Source organism: Budorcas taxicolor, chromosome X, assembly GCF_023091745.1.
Source record: "Budorcas taxicolor isolate Tak-1 chromosome X, Takin1.1, whole genome shotgun sequence".
NCBI classification, from domain to species: domain Eukaryota; kingdom Metazoa; phylum Chordata; class Mammalia; order Artiodactyla; family Bovidae; genus Budorcas; species Budorcas taxicolor.
In genome coordinates, this window is record NC_068935.1 from 60,670,533 (window position 1) to 60,696,204 (window position 25,672).

At 46.3% G+C, this 25,672-nt stretch overlaps 1 pseudogene; it reads left to right on the top strand.

Moving 5' to 3' along the window:
* The first annotated feature begins 2,326 nt into the window (after positions 1-2,326).
* Positions 2,327-8,324, top strand: LOC128069462 (histone-lysine N-methyltransferase PRDM9-like; annotated as a pseudogene).
* Positions 8,325-25,672: the final 17,348 nt, after the last annotated feature.

Below are 25,672 nucleotides of genomic sequence, written 5' to 3' on the forward strand. Positions count from 1 at the left end.
ACATCCTTGACTGTTTTTCTTGATCTTAGAAGTTTTCAGCTTTTCACTGATGACTATGATGTTAGGAATTTTCATATATGACTTTTATTATATTGCAGTCACTTCCTTCTATTTCTACTTTGTTGTGTATTTTTGTCATGAAAGGCTAGTAAATTTATTATATACTTTATGGGCATCAGATGAAGCAGAGATGAAGTTTCATGTTTTCTTTTTTAATTTTAATAAAATTATGTAATGCTCCCAGTGGAAGCATGGGAGTTGATGATACAGAAATCACTTTCCATTCCTCCTTTGGTAATCCTTGTCCTTGTCACTCTCTGGCTCAGAATTCTGTGTCCTTAATTAGAATGCCCAGAGTTTGGAAACATTACCAACCAAAACACTGACTCTCATCATTTTTTAGGTAAACTTTCTAGGATGACCTTCAGAGAGGAGCACAGTAAACACCAGAAGGTGAGTATTTCCCAAATCCTGTTGACAAAAAAAATCTTCCTCATAGATCCAGTCACAGGTGAGAATAGGACAAAACACAGAGATCCTGGAGACTGCTGCCTTCCTGTCCTGAATCTTTAGCACAATGTCTGATATCATCATGACCTTTATAGTTAGAACAGCAACAATAGTAGGTTGTTCTATTGTTACATTATTTTCACAACATTTCAGACTTTAAGCATTTTGTGTGAATAAACTTATTTAAACCTTAAAACAATAAATGGCAACCCACTCCAGTATTCTTGCCTGGAGAATCCCATGGACAGAGGAGCCTGGTGGGCTACAGTCCACGGGGTCGCAAAGAGTCGGACACGACTGAGTGACTTCACTTCACTTCACTTCACTTCACTTCACTTCACACTACCTATAAGTAGGTATATAGCTATCACCATTATAGATTAAGAAACTGAAGTAAAAAAAAAAATGTTTGATTATGTATCACTAGCAGTGCAATCTAATCCAAAGCATCTTCTCTAAACCCCTTACAAACTTGTTAAAAGTTCCATAGTTCTATTAAGTTTATTCAAACATGCTATTTATACATCTTTATATCATTCATCTGAGAGATGTTTTCAACCTCAGTTTTTTTGTGCTGTGCTAGTGAGGGATATGCTAAGACATCTGTCCAAGGGAAGCTTAAAGACATGTTGGGCAGTTTGTAGAGTGGACGATCCAAGATGAAGAAGGCAACATGATCCCTACCTCCAATAAGAGAAAGCAACTCACAGCCCTGACAAGTCTCAGGTTTATGACTGAAAACCAACAAATAAGAAAATAACTGAAGGACTTCACATAAGTTACCTGCTTTTGAATAGAAACTCATCAGCTGGACAAGATTTCAAATGCTCATTCTTGTAGGAGCAGTAACAAGTCCTTCCTCTGAACTCTGATTAAGCAACTCTCCTGTTTGAAATCATTTGTTTAGCCTGCCCCTGTGTTGTGAGCTCTGAGAGCCTAGCCCAGCCCATTAATTCTCAGAAATCTAGTCCCAGCTCAAAGCCCCTGAGGGCCCCCTGATTGTTTTGTGAATGAGTGACTCCACATTTAAACATTCATCTAGGAGTAAGAAGGTCAAAGAATGCTGAAGATAGTATCTGTGAGCTAGACTTCAAATATAGAGGCAGTTGAAGGGATAAATGGATGTCAGAGATGTATGTCACCTTCATACTATATTAAATAGCTCACACAACAATTTGTTGAATGTTATTAAATTTCATGTCCACTATAACATTAAGAATTAAAATATATACCAATTTATGGATCAGGAAACTGAGGAGAACCAGCTAGTTGTACAGCCTTCTTCAAGCAGAATTGATGAGGCCAGCTACTTTAATTCCAAACATTGTTTCTAGGACATGTCAGCCTGCAACTTTCAGCTCACTTTCTTTACTGTCTTAATGTGTTTCTGCCAATCACCTTTCCTCTCCTCAATCTCACTGCTTTGTCACCTTATTTTCCAGATGTGTTTTGTCCCCTCTGTAAATTTTCAAATTTCCTCATCCATCAAAGGTCCAATAATTAAGAGAACCTGCCCCCCTCAAGGCTTTCTCTATGAGCGCTTACCCACTTCTTTCCCTGACCTCCAGCTATTCTCCCTGGCTTGCTTTTACTTTTATGCAGAAAGTTGAAGGAAAAGAACCTTAAGATATGAATTCTAGTTTTGATTCACTACCCACTTAGGTCCTTTTTTCACACTCCAGTGTTCAGATTCTCCTCCACCAGGTATTTCCAAGAATTGTCAAAGTTTAAACTGAAGTCATGCACTGTGAAAACACTTCATACAGTCCTAAAGAACTAAAGAAATGCATGTTGTCTTTTACTCACATGGAAAGGAATGTCCAGGGGACCATTAAGTAAGGTATCCAGTTTGAAGAAATTGCCGGGAGCAACAAAATTGCTGAAGACAAATGGTTCCAAGCAGGCTCAGAAACTAGTGCCCTCTTCCAGAGAAGCAAGGACCTCTGGACAAAAAGTCAGTAAGAGAAAATTGGGGGAGTTCCTATAATTAGTTCCTCTGATCCCTGTAAAAAAGCTAATAAGTATGGCCTAGGTGTGTGGCATGGACTTTGGGTAAGCATGGGTTTAAGGTGGACTGATCTGAGACATGAAGTTAGCAGTGGGGCCCTGGAAAAATCTTATATATTTTCTGAGGTCCTCCTTGCTCACATGTAAAGGGAAGATAAGGATACTCAGCTCATACAGTGTTTGAAAGCTTTACATTAAATGCAAAACTGCTGACACATACAAGTAGTTCAATAAATCCATCTGTGATAATAGGAACCACACTTTGTCAGTGTTTGTGCCCAGACCTATGCTCAATGTCTTACGTGTCATGTGCCCTTAACATATATTTTCTGAGTACATGTGTCCATGAACTATTTCCTAAGTAAGAAGGTTGGAAAGTTAAACCTACTAATGGGAAGTGCAGGAAGCTAACACTGAACTGGGTATCTGTAGTCAGTGTGGAGCCTCAGTCTCCTGAACCAGTAGTTAAAGGAAAAAGAAACAAAGTATAGAGAAGGGACTTCCTGGTGCTTAAGTGGTTAAGACTCCACGCTTCCACTGTAGGAGGTGTGGGTTCCATTCCTGGTCAGGGAAGTAAAATCCCACAAGCCATGCAGCATGGCCAATAAATAAATAATGTAACATTAAAATATGAAAATACAAAAGGAAAAGTTTGAGAAATAAATGTAAAAAAAGTTTTGACAAAGTGTATAGATGGACAAGTAGGAGATCTCACCCTTTCTTATACAACAGGGACTAACTCTCCAGACCCCACCAGCCTTGCTTAGCTTCTGTACTCCATCTTAGGACTCAGAAGAAAGGAGACTGAAGTGAAGAGGTACAGTCTATGAGAAAGAAAGGGCCATGTGTACCAAGTGGTCAGCGAGCCCCAGAATGACAACTACCTCTGTGAGTGACCCCGCTGGCCCAATCACTGAGAAGTTATGAAGCCTTGGTACAATAACTTCACCTCACCATTTGGTCCCCTAATCATCCCCTTCCTCTATGACTTGGGGTACAGGATTGAGGCCAAACGCCGTGAGTGCCCCAGTTCTTTCTGAAGGTCTTTATGACCAGCAACATCACTATACCTCCCCTCATCCCTGTTGCTCTCACCTCCAGATTAGGAGGAGTGTCAGAATTTCTTCATGAACAACTGTGCTGCCCAAGTGCCCCCAACCTTTGTAAAGGACTCTGCAGTGGGAAAAGGGCATGCCAACTGCTCAGCCCTCACTCTGCCCCCTGGGTTAAGTATCAGACTGTCGGGCATCCCTGAGGCTAGGCTTGGAGTGTGGAACGGGGTGTCCGATCTGCTGCTGGGCCTGCACTTTGGCCCCCTACGAGGGCCAGATCACAGACGATGAAGAGGCCGCCCACAGTGGAGACTCCTGGCTGGTGAGAAATAACACTCTTTCCCTGTCCTCCGGCCTCTAATTCCTTGTGTGTGGTGGTAGTGGGGGTACTTCATTCTTACATTTGAGGAAACGGATGGTAATGACACAGTTGGCAATGACACAGTCAGCCCTGTGTACTGTGTGCACTGGGCATGAACACAGATCTTCTATCTAAAGATCAGAGGAAGGTGGGAGACAGTGGTACAGTTAGACAGGACTTCTATCTAAAGATCAGAGGAGAGGTGGGAGATAGTGGTATAGGCATACAGAAGTGACTCCTCATTTGTGGAGCCCTTGCCTCCAATGTGCCAACAGACTCAGACTTGGAATGATAATTAAGGAGCTTACCATGTGGTCCAACTGGCAGCTGAATCCAAGCAGACTGAAGAGCACCAATGACAGCTGAGGAACATAGCTCTTCTACTACTTCCTACCAAAAAAAAAAAAAAAACAAAGAGAGAAGAAAGCTTGTATCTCTTCTGATACTCAGATCATCAAAGGGAGAAACAGCTTTGAGTATGTGGATGGAAAAGACATGTCTTTGGCCAACTGGATGAGGTGAGTGCAGTGAGTCTGCAGTTTGTAGATGTTGCTCCTCCCACAAGCCCACACACCTTTCCTTCTCAACCCATCTCCCTCAATAGCTTTCACATCTTCTTTCCTCTTTTCCCTCCATATCATGCTGTTTCATTTCAAAAGACATTAGAAAGAAAGAAAGAAAAATATTTCATGTGCTATCAAAATATAAGCCAATATGCTCAACAAAACCGAGGTACTTGAAAACAACTTGAGGAGTCTAGATTCACCAAGGACACTTTAACTCACTTAATTGACACTTACCAAGCACTTTATGTCCCAGTTTAGACAGTGAACACTATCACTGAAGCAGATCACACAACCCATGTCCTTTTGGAGAATATACTGAAGACAGACATTAACCAATTGATTTTAGGAATAGTAAGCTTAATTTTTCTATTTTTGAATAACTGCACAGCACCAGAATAACCTAACACAGGAGACCTTGAGTCCATGTGGGCAACAACCTCCCCAGGCTCGGTTCCAGTGAGAAGTGGGCCCTGAGGCCTGGGAAGGAATGAGAGGCAGGATGGCCGTGAACACGGCTGTTCTCTGAGTGCCTCTGCTTTCATCAGGGCAGGCAGAAAGTGAATAAACTATTACTGTTGTGTGTCTCAAGCTATGTCAGAGCACTCTCCAAGTTTCCATAGTAGGGACTGGGCAAGTGATAGGACCCTGGATACATGTGGGGAGATTGGAGAAAAGCCTCAGGAGAGAAGGCAGGCTGGGGTCAGTGCTGAAGGTTGCATGCTAGCCTAGGAGCACCAAGTCCTGTGGAATGAAAGAGAACTTATATCAGAGTTAAGAGGAGCTAGAGTTCACCAGTCTTATGCACAGTCCCGGTGGAGACAAGTCTGGAACTGGGCTCTATAAAATGGCTAAGTAAGGAGAGAAAAGCATTCCAGCCAGGAAGAGGACTGTAAACAGGATCTGGAAATAGGAATTCACATGACATGGTCAAAGGTGTAAACAGAAGGCCCCCATGTAGGGTGGTGGGAGCCATGGCATCCTCAGACCCTGAATGCAAGGAGCTGGGCATGGTCCGACAGTGGAGTGGACTCGTCACCTGTGGTTTCATTCCCCTTCCCGGCCTTGACCCCAGGTGTGTGAAGTGTGCCCAGGACAATAAGGAGCAGAACCTGGTGGCCTTGCAGTATCACAGGCAGATCTTCTACTGAATATGCCAGGTGGTCAAGCCAGGCTGCTGCCAGGTGGTCAGACCAGCTGCTGGTCTGGTATGGGGACGAGTATGCCGTGGAACTCGGCATCAAGTGGGATGACAGAGGGAAGAGCGAGTTTACGGCCGGGAGATGTGAGCGCCACCCCTCTTCCAGTGCCCCACCCCATCCTGGGGAGCTTCCCTGGTCCGATTCTGAAGCAGAGTCCAATCCAGTCTAAAGTCAGGCAAGTCACAATTAAAATGCCTCAGAATGCGATTCATTTCATATGACTGTTAAGAAAAAATTTTATATTAAAAATGCTAGTTCTAATTTTCAATATTTCATGCAAAAAATCTGTAACATCACCTTCTGCTGAAAGGCTTAGTACCAAAAAGTAAGTTTTCTAGCACCAGCCAGCTCTCTCACCTTTACCCGTTTCTTCCTCATTTCCTCCACATTTCTAAGTGACATGTGTCTAGTGATTTGCATTCAGTTACTGTTTCAGTTCATTGTCATGTGAGTTCATACTGTGTGCCAGACAGGGCTCCATGCACTGAAACAGACAGACCCACTGCCTTGGGGCAGCATGGGCTTCATACCAGACAGGGGTTAATGCTCTAAGGGAAACCAGTGCAGGAAAAGAGCCTCGGATCAGCATGAGCAGAGGGTTGAGTATGGCAGAGGATGGTGGGGTAGGGTCTCTGCAGAAATAACACCTGTGGGAAAGGATTCCAGGCATGAGAGCACCTAGTGCTGCATCCCAAGGGCAAGGAAGAGAGGCCATGCCAGTGGTCGCAGGAGGAAGCACAAAGGGAGAGGAAGGAGGCTGGATAGAACACAGAAGCCTCGGGGCCCGTGTCCACATGCAGGCCCCAGGGGTCTTCCTGGGTGACACAGAACAACCATGCGGCTTTCAGCTACAAGGGGCATGTTCTCTGTGCTAAGATGGTGTTTCGGCTCATTTTTTGGGAAGAGAGAGCAGCAGGGAGTCCCCTCAGAGGTCAGTTCATTGCCAGACATGAGGGGAGAGTGGGCTGGCTGAAGATGCACGAGAGTGAGGGTGTGAAGAGTCTGGCTGGAGATGTATTTCTAAACAGGACTTCCTAGTGCATGTTAAATGGACTAAGACTGAGTGAAATAAATGAGGTATGAATATTGGTGAGGCTTGAGAAAGGACATGTCTTTATGATTTATGGAAAACTGAGAGAGAAGCAATTTGTGAACCAATTGGGGCAGCAGGAGCCAGAGACCTGTTGTCAGTGGGACCTGGGCCTCTTGGTCTCGTCTAGTCTGAAACCCACTTCTTGCAGAGTGGTTTCTTTGAAAGGCTGCTCTTTGAACAAGGAGCCTCAAAGACAGCTTTACTCATACCTGCTCTAACCAGCCCCTATGCTGCCTCCCATATGCAGAGAGCTCCAGGCCAGGCACACCTAACTTAATAGACCCTTTCCCCACACAGGGAGCTGCTCAGGAAGATTCCACCTAAGTCATCAAGAGTCTTATCTCTTAGGATAAAATACCTGTGACCACTGTGACATGACTTTTCAGATACTTACATGCAGGGAAAGGTCCCTGCAGATCCAACTCTATCAGGAGAGACGCTGCCTCTGATGTTGCTGGATGGTCCCTATCTGGGTGATATGTGGAAAAGGTCCTTGGCACAAGCTTCCTGGATTTCTGTAGATGTAGAGAATAAGAATGGAATGGAAAAGTGGACTGTAAGAGACACTTGATGGGAGAAAAATTGTGCACTGTCAACACTAAGATGATTAGTGGGGCAGGCCTTACCATGGCAAACCAACTACCTGACCAAAAGCTTCCTCTCTCAGCAGAACTGAAGCCCAAGATCCACCCATGTGCCTCCTGCTCCCCTGCCTTCTCCAGTCAGAAATTCCTCAGCCAACATGTCCAACCCAATCACCCCTCTCAGATCCTCCTGAGACCATCTGCAAGAGACCACCTCCAACCAGAGGATCCCTGCCCAGGCAATCAAAATGAGCAGCAGTGATATTCTGATCCACACAGCCCGAGTGACAAACCGGAGGGTTGCAAGGCTAAGGAAAGACCCCCACGGTTGCTGAAAAGTATGTCTGTGAGGATTTCAATGGCCTCTTCCTACTCACCCAAAGGACAAATGAGGGGTTCTGAGATGCATTAGAGAATGACAGAAGAGCCCAGTACAAGCCAGAAACTAAATCCAGAGGACACAGGTAAATTATTTATGGGGACAGGGGTCTCAGGAATTATAAAAGTAAAGTACGAAGAGTGTGGGCAAGTCTCCAAGGATAGGTCAAGTCTCATCACACACGAGGGGACACACACAGGGGAGCAGTCCTATGTTTGCAGGGAGTGTGGACAAAGCTTCAGTGTGAAGTCAAGTCTCATCAGACTCCAGAGGACACACACAGGGGAGAAGCCCTATGTTTACAGAGAGTGTGGGCAAAGCTTCAGTCAGAACTCCCATCTCATCACACACCAGAGGACACACACAGGAGAGAAGTCCTATGGTTGCAGGGCGTGTGGGCAAAGCTTCAGTCAGAACTCAGTTCTCATCAGACAACAGAGGACACACACAGGGGAGAAGCCCTATGTTTGCAGGGAGTGTGGGCAAAGCTTCAGTCAGAAGTCCCAGCTCATCACACACCAGAGGACACACACCAGAGGGGAGTAGCCCTATGTTTTCAGGGAGTATGAATGAGTCATGACCAACACATCTTAAGCACAGGAGGATTACTGCAGCCACCCCATGCCTCAGCTCTATGGGGGCCTCAGAGGAGGTCTATGATCCATTACAGTCCCCAAAAGTATGAGGAGAGACTTCCCAGGTGGTCCAGTGGCTAAGACTCCAATGCAGAGACCCATGTTCAACACCTGATTGGGGAACTAGCTCCCCCATGCTGCAACTAAGACACAACACAGCAGAATACATAAATATTTTAAAGAAAGAGTGTGATGATAAGCACAGAATTAATTGATTAAATAGACCTTCCATTTTCATGACAGGAGAGGAGATAGATAAACAGCAGAGGGTTTCTTAAGTGTTCTGGAGATGTTCATGCCCATTGCCTTCATGGGTTTTTGTACTCCTAATAAATTTTGTCTCCAAACAAATCTGAAGCCCATACTACATACTCATTTCCCCTTTATTACTGACAGCAGTGGGGTCCAGTGGTAACTAAACCCCTGGGAAGGCATAATTCTGGAGCCATCTCAGTCAGGTCACTCGACAGTCAGTTCCTCAGTCCAGGGAGAAGAATCTAGGGTTTGAGACAGACTCATCAGGGAAGAGAAAACCCTGGCCTCCTGGGAAGTGTGGCCTCTCCTCCTTATAGACCTCGACCCTCCTTTGGCCTCTCCTGGCCTCTCCTCTCCTCTGTCTTCCTCTGACTTCTGTAGCGTCAAAGTGAAGGCCACAGCGAGTGTGTGTGCATGTGTGTGTGCCCCACTCAGCCTGGGCCATCTGGTCTCCCTCACTCTGTCTTTGCTGCTCCCTCTGGGTCATCACACATCTGGACTCCAGATTCGACCACAGGGGTCCAGTTCTCAGCCCTGCCCTCAGCAGCTGTGTGACCTGGGGTAAGATGCTCAACCTCTCTGTGTCTCTAGTCTCATCTGTGATACAGGGTGGGGGCACCAGTGTTTTGGTCTGTTGCATAAGCACAGGCAGAATCTGGCAGAGGCTGGCTGAGAGTACAAGCCCTGCCATTGCTATTCTTTGTGTTTTCTTCTTTAACATTTTTTAAAATCTTTTAATTGAATGATAATTGCTTTATAGAATTTTGTTTTCTGTGTCAACTTCAGCCCCCACACCTTCCAGGTCTCAGAGCTAGACGAGGAAGGGGCTGTTTAGGCACTTGGCTGCCCTGATGAGGACGTGTGAAGTCAGGGATGCTAAGGGAGGGCCACTAAGGGATGCTAAGAGATAGGCAGTGATGACAGTCATCCACCCTGCCAACAACAGTCCCTTGAGCTGCGAGTGCAGGAAACTCCTGTCTAGCCCCCATCTCACCCCCCCCACACACACACAGAGGGTCCTCAAAGCCCACACAGTGGCTTCTCTAATGCTCAGGCCTTGTACCTGTGCCCACGTGCTTTGTTCAACACTGTCGTGATCTTGAAATTCTTAACTATGAAATAGTTCATCCTTACACTTCCTTTTTATGAGTGAAGTCTGATGGACCACGGGGTGTGCTGTGAGCAAAGCATATCCCAGGAGTGACCAGGCTGCACGTGGGACACAAAGGCCCTTCACATGTCTCCTGCACGTTGTGGACACAAAGGCCTCCTGGTGAGTGAAGGTGGTGACCGCACCAGGAAGCCACGCTTGATTAGACCTGGAACTGAGCTCCGACAAAGAGTGGAGGCAATGGTGTTCTTAAGAGTTGATCACACCCTCCCCTCTGTGAATGACCTCTGCCCTGTCCTGATCCTTCCAGAATGGGTTCAGGAGGCTAAAGTCCACCCGGTCACCAGAAGACACCAAGGGGAGAGTGAGCTGCCATGGGGTGGGGTGGGGAAGGTGCTAACTCCAGGACTGGGGGCAATGGCCGTCAGTTCCCTCCCTGTGCCAGGCTTGTGAAGTGTCTCTATATGAACCGTGTCAGTAATAACCACCCACCATTATTTTCTTGTTTCTTTCATGTTTTCTTAAAGGAACACGTTTGTCTGTGGCTTGGTTTCCCTACAGGAAGGGAAGCCACGTAAACTCCCCATTTTCTGTGGCTTTATGCAGGGGCCACAGGAGGGAGAGAGATTTAGAGGTGGTGGAGGCAGAGGGGCTTCAACTGAAATACAGTGGGGACCCGAAACTTGAAGGGGCTTCTCACCTGCACCTCCCACCAGAGCTGGGCCTGTAATCCCCTGAAAGCCTGAGCAGATCAAAGCTTCTCCCTCCTCTCACCTCCCCTCCCCCCAAAAAGCTGACTCCTGGGCCAGCCCACAACACCCCCAAATTCCTCATCACCCACAGCCCTCCCTCACAGTAGTGGGACAACCTGCACTGCAGCAGCGATGGTGTGTGACCCCAGAGCTTAGGGTCTCAGCTGATCTTGAGTAACAGGGCTGGTGCTTTACACAGCTTCCCAGTGACAGAGGCCAGGGCTCCAACTGACACCGTGACTGCCTTGCATGGGCACACATGACAGCAGCAGTTACAGTGACAGGACAGCCAGCTGCCTCCACCACACACTCCACTCTGACCGCAGCGGCCCCACAGCTGTACCAGCCCCACCTGCGCACTGCTCTGCTAATCTACCAGGGCTCGGGGACCCTGGGTGAGTAGGTGAGGGCAGAGCACCAGAGGCCAAGCCTCTCTTCAGCCGCCAGATGTGCCCTGGTTGCCAGACCCATGAGCCCAACCAGTATCTGAAGCCTTAGGGAGAATGACACCACAGACACTGACCTCAGAGCTCAGACTCCTGAAAATTTACTAAACAGGTTATTTTTAGCCTTTTTTTTTTTTTTAAGTCAGAGGTCAGCAGGAAGGGAGGAGGGAATGACTTCCTTGGTGGTTCAGTGGTTAAGAATCTGCCTGCCAATTAAGGAGACATGGGTTCAATCGCTGCTCTGGGAAGATCCCACATGCTGTGAAGCAAATAAGTCCATGCACAACTACTGAAGACCAAGTGCCTAGAGCCCATGCTTCCCAACAAGAGAAGCTGCCACAGTGAGAAGTTCAGCACAGAACCTAGAGAGTAGCCCCCACTCCCTACAACCAGATAAAAGCCCACACAGCAACAAAGACCCAGCACAGCCAAAAATAAAAAATTAAAACTTTTTTTTAGTAGGACGCTGCAGCATTCCCTGATGGTCAAGAAGTTAAGACTCAGAGCTCCCAACACAAAGAGGCCGGGTTCAGTCCCTGGTCAGGGCACTAGATCTCACATGCCACAACTGAAGACCCTCCGTGCCACAACTAATACCCGGCACAGCCGATTAAATAAATATTTAAAAATAGGAGGCTGTTCATCTCACAGCAAGAGAAAACTCCTGTAACATTTTAGCGAAAAGAAATGAAAAAACTTAAAGATCTTATTTTCCAAGTTCTTGTGGTTGATAGCAAAAATGTTCTCATAATATGCAGTTGTTTTTAAAAAAGGAAATTTACAAAATACAGAAACTAAAACCCACCCATAAATGTGTAGGGAACACCAATTACTGCAGCATCTGGCCACCACACACAGGAACACATGTGCGTGTTTTTCTTCAACAAAAGCTTTCAGCCTTCACCCACCTTCCCACCCACCTCTGTTCTGCTCACCAAGAAGACTGCACTTTGGCCTTGTGACGGGGGTGGGTGAGGGGGTGGTTTCTGTTGAACTCAGGGAGGCAGAGGAGCTGGGCTATGAGGTTGGAGCACCGTCTGGCCTGCAGGGAGGAGAGAAGTGCAAGTGCTCCCTTCTGGGTCTAATAACTTCAGGGGGCCTCAGGGGAGACACCTAGGAAGAAGCCTCTCAAACACCTTCCCTGCAGTTTCCAAACTTAAACACATTCCATGTCTCAGGGTTCTGCTGTGGGTTAACAAATCCTCTCTCGTTGGACACGAAAATTGTTTCCACAGAGAATCTGCCCAGATCTTGGCCACAGTTGGTCCTCTTGTTGGACATGAAGAATGTTTCCCCAGAGAATCTGTCTGGGTCTTGGCCTCAGTTGGTTCTCTTGTTGGACATGAAGAATGTTTCCCCAGAGAATCTGTCTGGGTCTTGGCCTCAGTTGGTTCTCTTGTTGGACATGACGAGTGTTCTCACAGAGAATCTGTCTGGATCTTGGCCTCAGTTGGTACAGATCTAACAGGCAGTATGTTCAGGGCTCAAGAAAGTTAGTTCTCCAGCTTCCTTTAGGGCTACAGCACCTCCTCACCTCCGCCATTTACATGGTCATGGAGCCTTCTCTTCCAGAGGAAGGTGTTTGGCAACATCAGCCACAAACTCACATACTAAAGAGGAGAAAGGCCATGGCAGCTGCGGCTGGGTGTTCTTTGGGAAGCAGAGGGGCCTTGAACACTCCATGCTGGACCCCTGCCCAACCAGCTTCTCCTCCCTCTTGCTGGGCACGGAGCTTTCTACTCCTGGGTGCCTGCCAGCAAGGGGCTCCCAAGACACCTCAACCTGGGTTTGGAGATGGGCGAGCTGGATGCCAGGGACCCCAGACCCTGCAGCAGGTCAGTACACTACGGACAAGGGCCAGCCTCACTGAATGGTTAGGCCCTGTCCATTCAGGACACCCTCTCTGGACTCCAGGTGGTGGTGGTGCTGCCCCAGTGCCCACTTGGATCTGAGGAGGTAGAAGAAACACTGGGTTGTCTTTTCCACATCCTGCCCAGAAAATGACAAAGGCCAATTCCCAAAAGTCAGAGCAGGGTGCACAGAGTGAGTGCTTGGGTCTCACAGGGTCCCTGTGAAGAGAGGTTTACTCCTGACTGGATCCTTCTTGGCTGGTCCTCTTTCTGTACTGTCTTCACATCAAATCTCACAAGGACAAGGCAGTTCAGGTGCCCACAACATCACTCATCCAGGTGCTGACAACCCGCCTTATTTATTATGGGAACGGAGACAGGGTGGCTGGTGTGATGCTCCCCTGGACCAGAGAAGACACCCCCTAGGTTGTGTCTCTTCTACCGCCTGAGACCCAGGTAGGCACTGGGGGCAGAGCACATCCACCTGGCGTCCAGAGAGGGTGTCCTGAATGGACAGGGCCTAACTGTCCAGTGTGGCTTCAGTGGGTATGGGCAAAAGGGGCATTAACTCCTTTTTAAACATTTCAGACAACCACTGAGTTCCTTTTGCTTTCAGATCTTTTTGATATAGTCCATTTTCAGAGTCTATATTGAATGTGCTACAATATTGCTTCCATTTTATGCTTTGATTTTTTGACTGCAAGGCATGTGGGATTGTTACCAAGTCCAAGATCCCTCTGCTTGCCTCACAACAGGCCAATAAATCAGAGGTGAGGTGCTCAGGCAGGGAATGCGACTTTATTTGGAAAGCCAGTAGACTGAGAAGATAGCACACTAATATCTCAAAGAAACTGTTTTGTCAGGGTCTGGATGCCAGTGTCTTTTATAGAACACAGAGCTGGGGAGGTGAGGAAATAAAATAAAAGGCCATTAATCTGGCAAATATCTCCTGGAATAGCCAGTCCTGGGAGGAGATGTGTTACTTGCTCCCTTCCTATAGCCATCCACAGGTGGACAGGTCGTGAACAAAGGCAGAGGGGCAGGGTTTCCTGAGGCAGGCCATTATGTATGGACAGTATCCCTGTAGTAAACAAAACAACAGGAAACAAATGGTAAAGTAAAACATTCAATGTGGAGTCAGATTTTGTTCTTCCCTGTAACAATTCCCCAGTGTCAGTGTACATTCCACAATCTTATGGGAAAAGGAGTGATGATTATTCTAATTGCTCCATGAGTTGCATCTTTTGGGGAATGTCCACCACTGGTGCCAATGTTCTGAATGTTGAAGTTTGTCTTCTTTTGTTGTTCTCAGGAAAGTCTCTACTTCATGTATGTAGACATAAAAATATTTATAACCTAGGTATTGACAGTTTATGTTTTATTCAGTAAGAATCTGTTAGGATTTCAAAACCAGGAGGCAGCATCAAAAGTTAAGGAATTTATCACTTCTATGTATGGGAATATGCACCAGCCATCTCAACAAAATCATTCCCTTTGATACACACCTTACCACCTGGGACCAGTATCCTGTCTTCTCCTTCCTGAGTTTTCTCAGGGATCACCATGGGGAGTGGCTACAATCTGATGGCTGCTAGAGAGCAGGTATTCTTCTACTTCCGGAGTTTCCTTAGGGCTCACAGTGGGGAGTGGCTGCCCTTTGATGGCTGCTAGAAAGCAGGCATTCTTTTCCTTCCCGAGTTTCCTCAGGGCTTACTGTGGGGAGTGGCTTCAGTCTAATGGCTTCTAGAGAGTAGGAGAGGGAACCTGGGTCCCCATTGAGATCATCTCAGCAGAGACAGCAAGCACGTCCTGTGACTCCAGACAATCTTCCAATGTTCAGGGTTAGTGTTCAGCCTGCAGGATCCACAGCCATCAGCTCAGCCACCATGCTCTGCACTTAGTTGCTATATAGCCCTGAAACCTACACTGCAGGAGGCCGTCTAAATGTGTCATCCTGTCCAGAACACTCTCAGCCACATCCTCGAAGCCAAACCAAGGCCCAGCTTTGCTGAGAGGGTCTCACTGGGCACCCATGGTCCCCCTCTTGCTCTCCTACATTCCATACCAGAGTGGGGAGAAGGCAGGGGCTGGAGTCAGAGTGCCTCCAAGCAAGTAGGGCAGAAGTTTTCCCATGATCCCTTGTAGTCCATCCCTGGGAGCACAGTCTAATGTCACTTTTAGCAGCAGAGACCATGTGTCCCCAGATCAGGCACACTGTCTAGGGCTGGGAGCTGTGAGCACTAACACAGGAAACCCTGAGTGACCTGCTTAGGCTGGAAGACTAGTTCTGGGATGTGATCTGAAGTCTGAAAGCAGCTTCTGGTTGGGATTAGCCTTCTCCAGACATAGCTTGGGGGCAGCAAGAGTGCAATAAGTGGCCCCAAGCTGGGGCAATCACACAGTGCCTCTCAACAGCCCTGGGGAGACTGTGCAGCAGAGTGACCACAAGCCCACATTCACCCAGCAGATGGCCTCTGAGAGGTCTGTAACAGACCAGAGTGACCACAAGCCTGCACTCACACAGCAGACAGCCTCTGAGAGGTCTATGACACACCAGAGTGACCATGAGCCTGCATTGACCCAGCGGATGGCCTCTGAGAGGTCTCTGACAGACCAGAGTGACCACAAGCCTGCATTCACCCAGTGGATAGCTTCTGAGAGATCTGTGACAGGCCAGAGCAAACAGGATCCTGCACTCACCCAGCAGACAGCCTCTGAGAGATCTGTGACAGACCAGAGTGACCACGAGCCTGCATTCCCACAGCAGACGACCTCTGAGTGGTCTGTGACAGACAAGAGTGACCACAAGCATGCATTCAGCCAGCAGACGAGCAAACACGAGCCTGCACTCACCCAACAGACACCCACTGAGAGGTCGGTGACAGACCAGAGTGACCACGAGCCTGCACTCACCCAGTGGATGTCCTCTGAGAGGTGTGTAACAGGCCAGAGTGGCCACAAGCCTGCATTCACCCAGTAGATAGCCTCTGAGAGGTCTATGACAGACCAAAGCGACCATAACTCAGCACTCATCCAGTTGATGGCCTCTGAGAGGTCTGTGAAAGGTCAGAGTGACCACAAGCCTGCATCCACCCATCTTCTTAATGTCCCAGCCTTAAGGAGAGTGTTTGTCCAGCATTTAGTGGTGTGAACAGGCATGTAGATCTTTTCAGAGCACATGACACACCAGGGGATAATTAAAGTAAGCAGGACACACCCCAGTGATTGGTGTCCACAAGACCAAATCCATCAAAGAAAGACCCCGTGGAAGGAGCCACCTTTTGAAGCCAAGTGGATCAAAGTCAATGAGTGTCCACCCCCAGGAGTGCAAGTCCAGGTGAGCAGGTGACAGACACCCCCCAGCTCAGCTGGATGGTAGCCAGGGGCTTCCCTACTGTCCAGAATAACCTTGGCCCAAGTCTAAGGACTTCACAGGGGGCTACCGAACCACTTCATGTGTGGGACCTCAGGTAGCATCCCTGATTAATGGCTGCAGAGACTGAAGAGGGGTGTACTCAGAGTTCCTGGTCCCTGGGCATTTGTCACTCAGGCTCACCGTCCCTGCCTTCCTGGGGACCACCCTCTCTGCCATGTTTGTCACCATCTATTCCATTCCCCACTCTGAGAAAAGGTGAGACCTGGGAAACAGTGCTGGCAGGACCTGTTCAGGCAGGATCTCTGTCCCCCCACTCTTTTTCAAAGGGCACGTTTCACAAGGTGGTGGTAAGGCTTTCAAAAGCAGAGCATTTTCCATGCTGAGAGCCTGGCCTGACTCAGGAAGAAAGCCCAGAGGGACCCCTTGTCCCCAGCACAGTCAAGACAAAGTGCTGGGAGTTTCCCAAAGAGAGGGAAGAGTGAGTGAGGGGCGGGCTCCAGGAGAATTCAGGGGCTGGGCCCCGGCCCTCCTCCTTCTCTGGGGTTCAGCCCTCCTGACGATCAGATGTGGGTTATGGAAGTTCTCTTGAGAGACACACACACCCAATGCATGGCCCTAACTTTGTGCGAGGACATATGGGGGTTCTCAGAGCACCAGGGAGTGCCCGATGGGCAGGGAAGGCTGGGGGATTTGGTCACCAGAGAGTGAGAGCCCATGGCAGCATGGCCTTAACCTGGGGCTCCAAGACCCAGGGCTCATGTCTGAGTCACACTTGTGGGGTGTCTGCTCTCTGCAGGCAGCACTGCATCTGTGTCCCCACAGACGAAGCTCTGACAGAGCTGTGGGCTCGGCCGGGGAGCTGGGGATGCTTGGTGCAGGACACAGATGGTACCAGGGTCAGAGCACTGCACAGGAAGTCTCTGTGAGTGGTTGAGAAAGGCCAGAGCCAACTGCCTCTGCTTGGAGGACATGGACATTAACCTGAGGGAGCAGAGAGGACCCCACACCCCCGACAACCACCCCAAAGGCCAGGCTAGTAGCATGCTGCCAGAACAAGGGTCGCCCAGGACACCAGGCAGGACGTGCCCTGGAAGGCTGAAGCAGGGAGTCCAGGCCACACGCAGGCCCAGTGACCCCAGGTGGGCACAGACAGCCTCAAACTGCGTCAGCACCCAGACATCAAGATCGGGGGCTCCTGGGTGAGGTCAGGGTCTGGGGTCTCAGCACTTTGCAAACCCAGGCCAGCTTGTACTGCACGTCCTTGATGGTGTTGTTCTTGATTTCAGAATGTCCAAGGAGAGGAAGGTGTCAGGGAAGTGTGGCCTGGCTCCACCATGGAGACATCCACACAGGAGGGACTGACATGAGAAGGCCTCAGTGTGGGACCCCAGTGTGTGTCCACCCCCAGAACCCGAGGTGACCTAGCCTCGGGGCTGGCTGCCTCAGGTCACCCCACTGGTCAGGGCCCCAGAGCCAGGCCTGGCTACACCAGGGACCTCTGTCCACATCACCCACTATTTCTGTGGCATCTCCCAGGTCAGACGGCAGAGGAATGAGGCCCAGCTCTGGGCAGGGTCTCTACCAGGTGCAGTCTGTCCTTCCGGCTCCTGGGCACCGAGGCCTTGTCTGTCCCTTCCCAGCAGCACCCAGTGACCAGGACAGCCCAGCCCAAGGGAATGCCGCAGACCACCACAGATGCTCTAGGGAACAGGCGCTCAGCCGGAGCCAAGAAGTGCTACTCAGGGAAGCCTTCCTAGTACCTACAACACAGGCCACCATGGGCCTGTCTCTCCTACAAGTGGCCTCTTCCAGCTCATCTTAGTGTCCAGGCAGGTGGCAGCCATGGCCTCAGCTAAGAGGCCAGGCTGCAGCAGACAGTGGACTCGGGCTAGGATGGCTGGAAGGCCAGGGAGGGGCTGGGGAGACCTTGAACACACTGGAGCCAGGAGACCATGGTGCACATGGGCCTGGGTGTTCTGGCCAGGAAACCATGACCACCCCTCCCCAAGGCTGACTGACGGTCTGCACTGAAGGGACAGAGCCCCAACCACAGCCCTCAAGGCCTACCTCCAGCTGTCAGGACATGAGGGTCAGGGCCAGGGGGCCCAGACTGGAGGCCACCAGCACCTTGCTGAACTGCACCTCCTCCTTCTAAAGGGCAGTGGCCAGTGCCTACACCTTGAGCTCCAGGATGAGGTTCCTGAGGCCTGCCTTCTGCTGTACCTCCAGGATGCCCACGGTGAACTTCCAGGGACCCTTTCTTCCTTCCTTCTACATAAACAGAAATCTGTATCTCTAACCCAGAAATGTATAACTCTAGGAGAGCATCTGGAGAAGGCAATGGCAACCCACTCCAGTACTCTTGCCTGGCAAATCCCATGGACGGAGGAGCCTGGTGGGCTGCAGTCCATGGGGTCGCTAGGAGTCGGACACGACTGAGTGACTTCACTTTCACTTTTCACTTTCGTGCATTGGAGAAGGAAATGCCAACCCACTCCAGTATTCTTGCCTAGAGAATCCCAGGGACGGGGGAGCCTGGTGGGCTGCCATCTCTGGGGTCGCACAGAGTCGGACAGGACTGAAGCGACTTAGCAGCAGCAGCAGCAGCAGCAGGAGAGCATCCACAGAAATAATTTTTCACTGTACACACAAAACCTGAACCTCACATGCACAATCCACAAGGACCTCATACTCAGCTATCTGTTTGACTTCTAGGGCAAAAAAATCTAACAAAAAGTATATATCGCCCATAGATCGTCATACCTAAATCAGGCAGCTGTATTCTGACAACAGTCACAGCATTGCAAATAGACTACACTACAACATAGCACAGGCATGATATTAAAGGGGAAGAAAGAAAACCAGTGCCTACTTTATTCCCCACAACCTCCCTGACTAAGGCTGCTACCCCATCCCTGGAGCCCAACCAGGCTTGGGTCCCACTGCTCGACTGGGGTGGGCTTAAGAGAGCCTGGCATGGTGCCCAGCATTGAACTCTTTTTAAACGTTTGCTGTCTGCTTTGTTCTGGCTTGGACCAGACTCCCCAGTGGGATCCAGGCCTCCAGGGACTTGGGAACAAATACTACTAAGCTGCCACCTGTGCTGGTGCTGGGCATTCCAGCTCAAGCCTCCTTCCCAGCAAATTGTCACCCTTCATTTTTGTGGAAATGGAAAATACCTTCCATGAAGTTGTGATGCTGTGTGTTGGAAATATAACTGAAAGTTCTGAGATAAATGTGCTGATTATGGAACACATTTGATCCAGCTTTCTATGAAACACCAGTGACAACAATACCTTACATTTGTTTCACACTTTAGTTTATATGAGGTTTTCATTTGTAGTCTTTTCAGTGCTGCTTCCTAATAACCAATCCCACAGGTCTTCCAAGAAATCCTCTGGGCTCCTTCTTCAACAGTTCTGGTCTGGCCTCTGGCCCTGGGACTGATATAGGTCCCTCAGCTCCTTGGAGACAGATTAACCCTAGGCTTTCGGCCCCACTTCCCAGAGTTGTAACCAGTGGTTAAGAGCACTCCACCTCTCCCACACACCCGCAAGCAGACAGCTGTGTCTAGAGCCCAGCAAGTACCACAGTCTAGACCCCAGCACTCCTGGCAAACGTGGAGCAGGGCAGAGTGATGGCAGGGAGAAGGGATGTTGGGCAGTGGTTCCTGCCCAGACCTTGTGTAAATGCAAAGCTTTCTGACTCTCATCCCCTCCTCGTGGGCCTTCCCATCACTGTGTCTTCAGAGGTCTCTGCCCATGTGTTCTTTCCCCAAACCTGGCTTTTTATTGGGGGGGGGGGGGGGTGTTGGAAATCGCATGGATAGAGGAGCCTGGTGGGCCACAGTACATAGGTTTGCAAAGAGGCTGACATGACTTAGCTACTACTTCACAACAAATGGAGAAGGCAATGGCACCCCACTGCAGTACTCTTGCCTGGAAAATCCCATGGACAGAGGAGCTGGTAGGCTACAGTCCATGGGGTTGCTAAGAGTTGGACGCAACTGAGTGACTACCCTTTCACTTTTCACTTTCATGCATTGGAGAAGGAAATGGCAACCCACTCCATTAGTCTTGCTTGGAGAATCCCAGGGATGGGGTAGCCTGGTGGGCTGCTGTCTATGGGGTCGCCCAGAGTCGGACACGACTGAAGCGATTAAGTAGCAGCAGCAGCAACAACAACTAGTAGATGATAAAGTGAAGGAAGGTTAAAAAAGAGAGAGAGAGAATACAAAGCAATGAAAAATCATGTCACTGTCTTCATAAGGTAATTGAGGACCTGCCATCACCAATAGAAACTTTCAGATGAACACACAGTTGGAAACTGTACTGTATTCCTACATCCTACCACACATATTCCTGCTATAATCTAACAGCAAAGACAATAACCATCATGATAATCAATCTCTGCTATTCATGACTATACTCTTCATTTTCAGCACATATTTGTTGAATATTTAACCAGTGTGAGGCATTCTCTAGGGGCTTCTCTAGAAGGAGAAACATGCCAAGACACCAAACTAACAAAAATTAAACACAAAAAGCAGCAAGGGAAAAGCAACAGATAACACACAAGGGGATCCCCATAAAGCTAACAGCTGATCTTTCAATAGAAACTCTGCAGTCCAGGTGGGAATGGCAGAACATACTTGAGTGATGATTAGGAAACGCCTACAACCCAGATTAGTCTATTCAACAAGGATCTCATTCAGACTCAAAGGAAAAATTAAATGCTTTACAGACAAGCAAAAGCTAGAATTCCACACCACAATACTAGCTCTTCCACAAATGCTAAAGGAACATTTCTTCATAGAAAACACAAAAAAGAGGCCTACAAAAACAAACCCAAAACAATAAAGTAAATGGTAACAAGATCATACATATTGGTAATTTGCTTAAATGTAAATGGGCTAAATGCTCCAACCAAAACATACAGACTGGCTGGATGGATACAAAATAAGACCCCTATATATGCTGTCTACAATAAACCCACCTGAGACCCAGGGATACATACAGACTGAAAGTGAGGGGCTGGAAAAAGAGATCCCATGCAAATGGAAATCAAAAGAAAGGGGGAGTTGCAATACTCATATGAGATAAGTAAACTTGAAAATAAACACCATTTCAAGACATGAAAAAGGACACTACATAATGATTGAAGGATCAGTCCAAGAAGAAAATATAACAATTATAAATATGTATGCACCCAACATAGCATCTCAATACATAAGGCTAATGCTAACAACTATTAAAGGAGAAATTGACAGTAATACAATAATAGTGGGAGACTTTAATACTCTACTCACACCAACAGACAGATCACCCAGTCTGATAATTAATAAGGAAACACAGGTTTTAAAAGATACATTGGACCAGGTAGACCTAATTGATACCTACAGGGAATTTCACCCAAAAACAATACATTTCACTTTTTTCTCAAGTGCACATGGAACACTCTTCAGGACAGATCACATACTGCACCACAAATCAAGCCTTGGTAAATTTTTAAAAAGTGAAATTATTTCAAGCATCTTCTGTGACCACAACTCCGTAAGATTACACATCAACTACAGAAAAAAAAAAAAACTATAAAAAACACAAACATATGAAGGCTAAACAACATGCTTCTGAATAACCAACAGATCACTGAAGAAATAAAAAAGAAAATGAAAATATGCTTAGAAATAAATGACAATGATAACACAAAAAGGCAAAACCTGTGGGATGCAGCAGAAACTATGCTAAGAATGAACTTTATAGCAATACAAACCTACCTCAAGAAACTATCAAATAATCTGATCCTACACCCAAAGCAACTAGAACAACAACAACAAATCCTAAGTAGAAGTGAAGAAATCATCAAGATTTATGAGCAGAAAAAACAAAACAGAAACATAGTAGAAATAAATGAAAAAGAAATGGAGACAATAGCAAAGATCAATAAAACTAAAAGCTGGTGCTTTGAGAAGATAAACAGAATTGAAAATCTATTAGCTAGATTCACCAAGAGAAAAAAGGGAAGATTCAAATCAATAAAATTAGAAATGGAAAAAAAGTTACAACAACAATAACAACAACAAAAAACATAAATACAGAGGATCATAAGATACTATTATGAGCAACTATATGCCAATATAATGGACAACGTGAGGGGAAAAGGGACAAATCTTAAAAAATTATAACCTTCCAAAACTTAACCAAGAAGAAATAGAAAAAATGAACAGACCAACCACAAACATGGACATTGAAAACTGTAATCAAAAATCTTCCAACAAACAAAAGCCCAGGACCACATGGCTTCACAGACGAATTCTGCCAAGTGTTGAGAGAAGAGCTAACATGTATCCTATCAAAACTCTTCAAGAAAATTGCAGAGGAAGGAGAACTCCCAAACTCATTGTATGATACCAAAACTAGAACTTTATAGCAATACAAACCTACTTCAAGAAACTATCAAATAATCTAATCTTATGCCTAAAGCAACTAGAACAAAAAAAAAAAAAATCCTAAGTAGAAGTAAAGAAATCATCAAGATTTATGAGCAGAAAGAAACAAAAAAGAAACAGAGCAGACAAAGATACCACTCACACAAAAAGAAAGTTACAGACCAGTATCATTGATGAACATAGATGCAAAAATCCTCAACAAAATTTTAGCAAACAGAATCCAACACATTAAAAAGATCATACATCTTGATCAAATGGGCTTTATCCCAGGGATGCAATGATTCTTCCATATACACAAATCAATCAATGTGATACATCATATTAACATATTGAAAGATAAAAAGCATATGATCATCTCAGGAGATGCAGAGAAAACTTTTGACAAAATTTAGCATCCATTTATTTAAAAAAAAAAAAAAAACACACCTCTCCAGAAAGTGGGCATAGAAGGAGTATACCTCAACATAACAAAGGCCATACACAATAAACCCACAGCAAACATTATCCTCAGTGGTGTAAATTGCAAGCATTTCCTCTAAAATCAAGAACAAGATAAGGGTGCCCAATTGTCACCACTATTCAACATAGTTTTGGAAGTCCTAGCCACAACAATCAGAGAAGAAAAAGAAATAAAAGGAATCCAAATTGCAAAAGAAGTCAAACTCTCACTGTTTGTACATGACATGATTCTTGACATAGAAAACCTTAAAGATGCTACCAGAAAATTGCTAGCACTAATCAATGAATTTACCAAAGTTGTAGGATATAAAATTAATGCACAGAAATCCCTTGCATTCCTATACACTAACAATGAAAACACAGAAAGAGAAATTAAGGAAACAGTCCATTCACCATTGCAACAAGAAGAATAAAATAATCAGGAGTAAACTTACCTAAAGAGACAAAAGACCTGTATGCAGAAAACTGTAAGACACTGGTGAAAGAAATTAAAGATGACACAGTTGGAGAGCTACACCACGTTTTTGGATTGGAAGAATCAATATTGTGAAAATGACTACACTACCCAAAGAAATCTATAGATTCAATTCAATCCCTATCAAAGTACCAAATGGTATTTTTTTCATAGAACTACAACAAATAATTTCACAGTCTGTACGGAAGCACAAAAGACCCTGAATAGCCAAAGCAATCTTGAGAAAGAAGAATGGAGCTGGAGAAACTGACCATCACAATCAGCCATCACAATCAACCAAAGTCTACAGTCCTGACTTCAGACTTTACTACAATACTACAAAGCTCCAGTCATTGAGACAGTATGGTACAGGCACAAAAATAGAAATATGGACCAAGGGAACAAAGTAGAAAGCCTGGAGATAAATCCACACACCTATGGGCACCTCATCTTTGACAAAGGAGACAAAAGTATACAATGGAGAAAAGACAGTCTCTTCAATGAGTGGTGCTGGGAAAACTGGGCAGCTACATGTAAAAGAATGAAATTAGAACAGTTTCTAACACCATACACAAAAGTAAGCTCAAAATGGATTAAAGATTTAAATGTAAGACCAGAAACTATAAAACTCTTAGAGGAAAACATAGACAAAATAATCTTTGACATCAACCATAGCAAGATCCTCTACAACTCATCTCCTGGGGTAATGAAAATAACAACAAAAACAAACAAATGGGACCTAAGTAACTTAAAAGTTTTTGCACAAGAAAGGAAACTATAAGCAAGGTGAAAAGACAGCCCTCAGTATAGGAGAAAATAATAGAAAATGAAACAACTGACAAAGAACTGATCTTCAAAATATACAAGCAGCTCATGAAGCTCAAAAATGGAAAAACAAACAGCCAAATCAACAAGTGGACAGAAAACCTAAACAGACATTTCTCCAAAGAAGACATACAGATGCCTAAAACACACATGGAAAGATGGTCAACATTTCTTATTATTAGGGAAATGCAAATTAAAACTACAGTGAGGTGCCACCCAACAGTGGTCAGAATGGCCATCATCAAAAAGTCCACAAACAATAAATGCTAGGAAGGGTGTGAAGAAAGGGGAATCCTTTTGCTCTCTTGGTGGGAATACACACTGATACAGCCACTATAGAGAACAGTATGGAGATTCCTTCAGAAACTAGGAAGAAAACTACCATATGACACAGCAATGCTACTACTGCACATATACCCTGGGGAAACCATAACTGGAAAAGACACATGTACCTCATTGTTCACTGCAGCACTATTTACAATAGCTAGAACATGGAAACGACCTAGATGTTCATCAACAGATGAATGGAAGAAGAAGCTGTGGTACATATACACAATGGAATATTACTCAGCCATAAAAAGGAATGCATTTGAGTCACTGCTAATGAGGTAGATGGACCTAGAGGCTACTACACAAAGTGAAGTAAATCATAAAGAAAAGATAAATATTGTATATTAGCATATATATAGGGAATTTAGAAAGATGGTACTGATGAGCCTACTTGCAGGGCAGCAATGGAGATGCAGACATAGAGATATAGAGTTGCAGACACAGTGCAGAAAGGAGAGGGTGGGATGAATTGAGAGATTAGCATGGAAACATTTGCACTACCACATGTAAAGTAGATAGCCAGTGGGAATTTGCTGTATGACACATGGATCCCAATTTGTGACACCTAGAGGGGTGGGATGTGGAGGAAGGTGGGAGAGAGGTTTTTAAGAGGGAGGGGACATGTGTATACCTATGGCTGATTCATGTTGATGTAGAGCAGAAACCATCAAAATATTGTGAAGTAATTATCCTCCAAGTAAAAATGAAATAAAACTGTTAAAGAAAAAAACAAAGGACAGGTATAGAGTACGTTCCACTTACTGATGTCTGGACCTATACCAAGCTATACTGCATCAACCACTAGAAGAATAAGAATCAAGAGAACATCTCATAATGGCTCTGCAAAGTGCACATTAGAGTAAATGAGCAGACCGATACATGGCACTAATGCAGTGTCAGCACTGAACTCCACAGGCTTTCCCAAGAGCTTGCCAGTCAGACCCACTAAACCTCCCTGAACAAGGAGCAAGGCGTGGAGC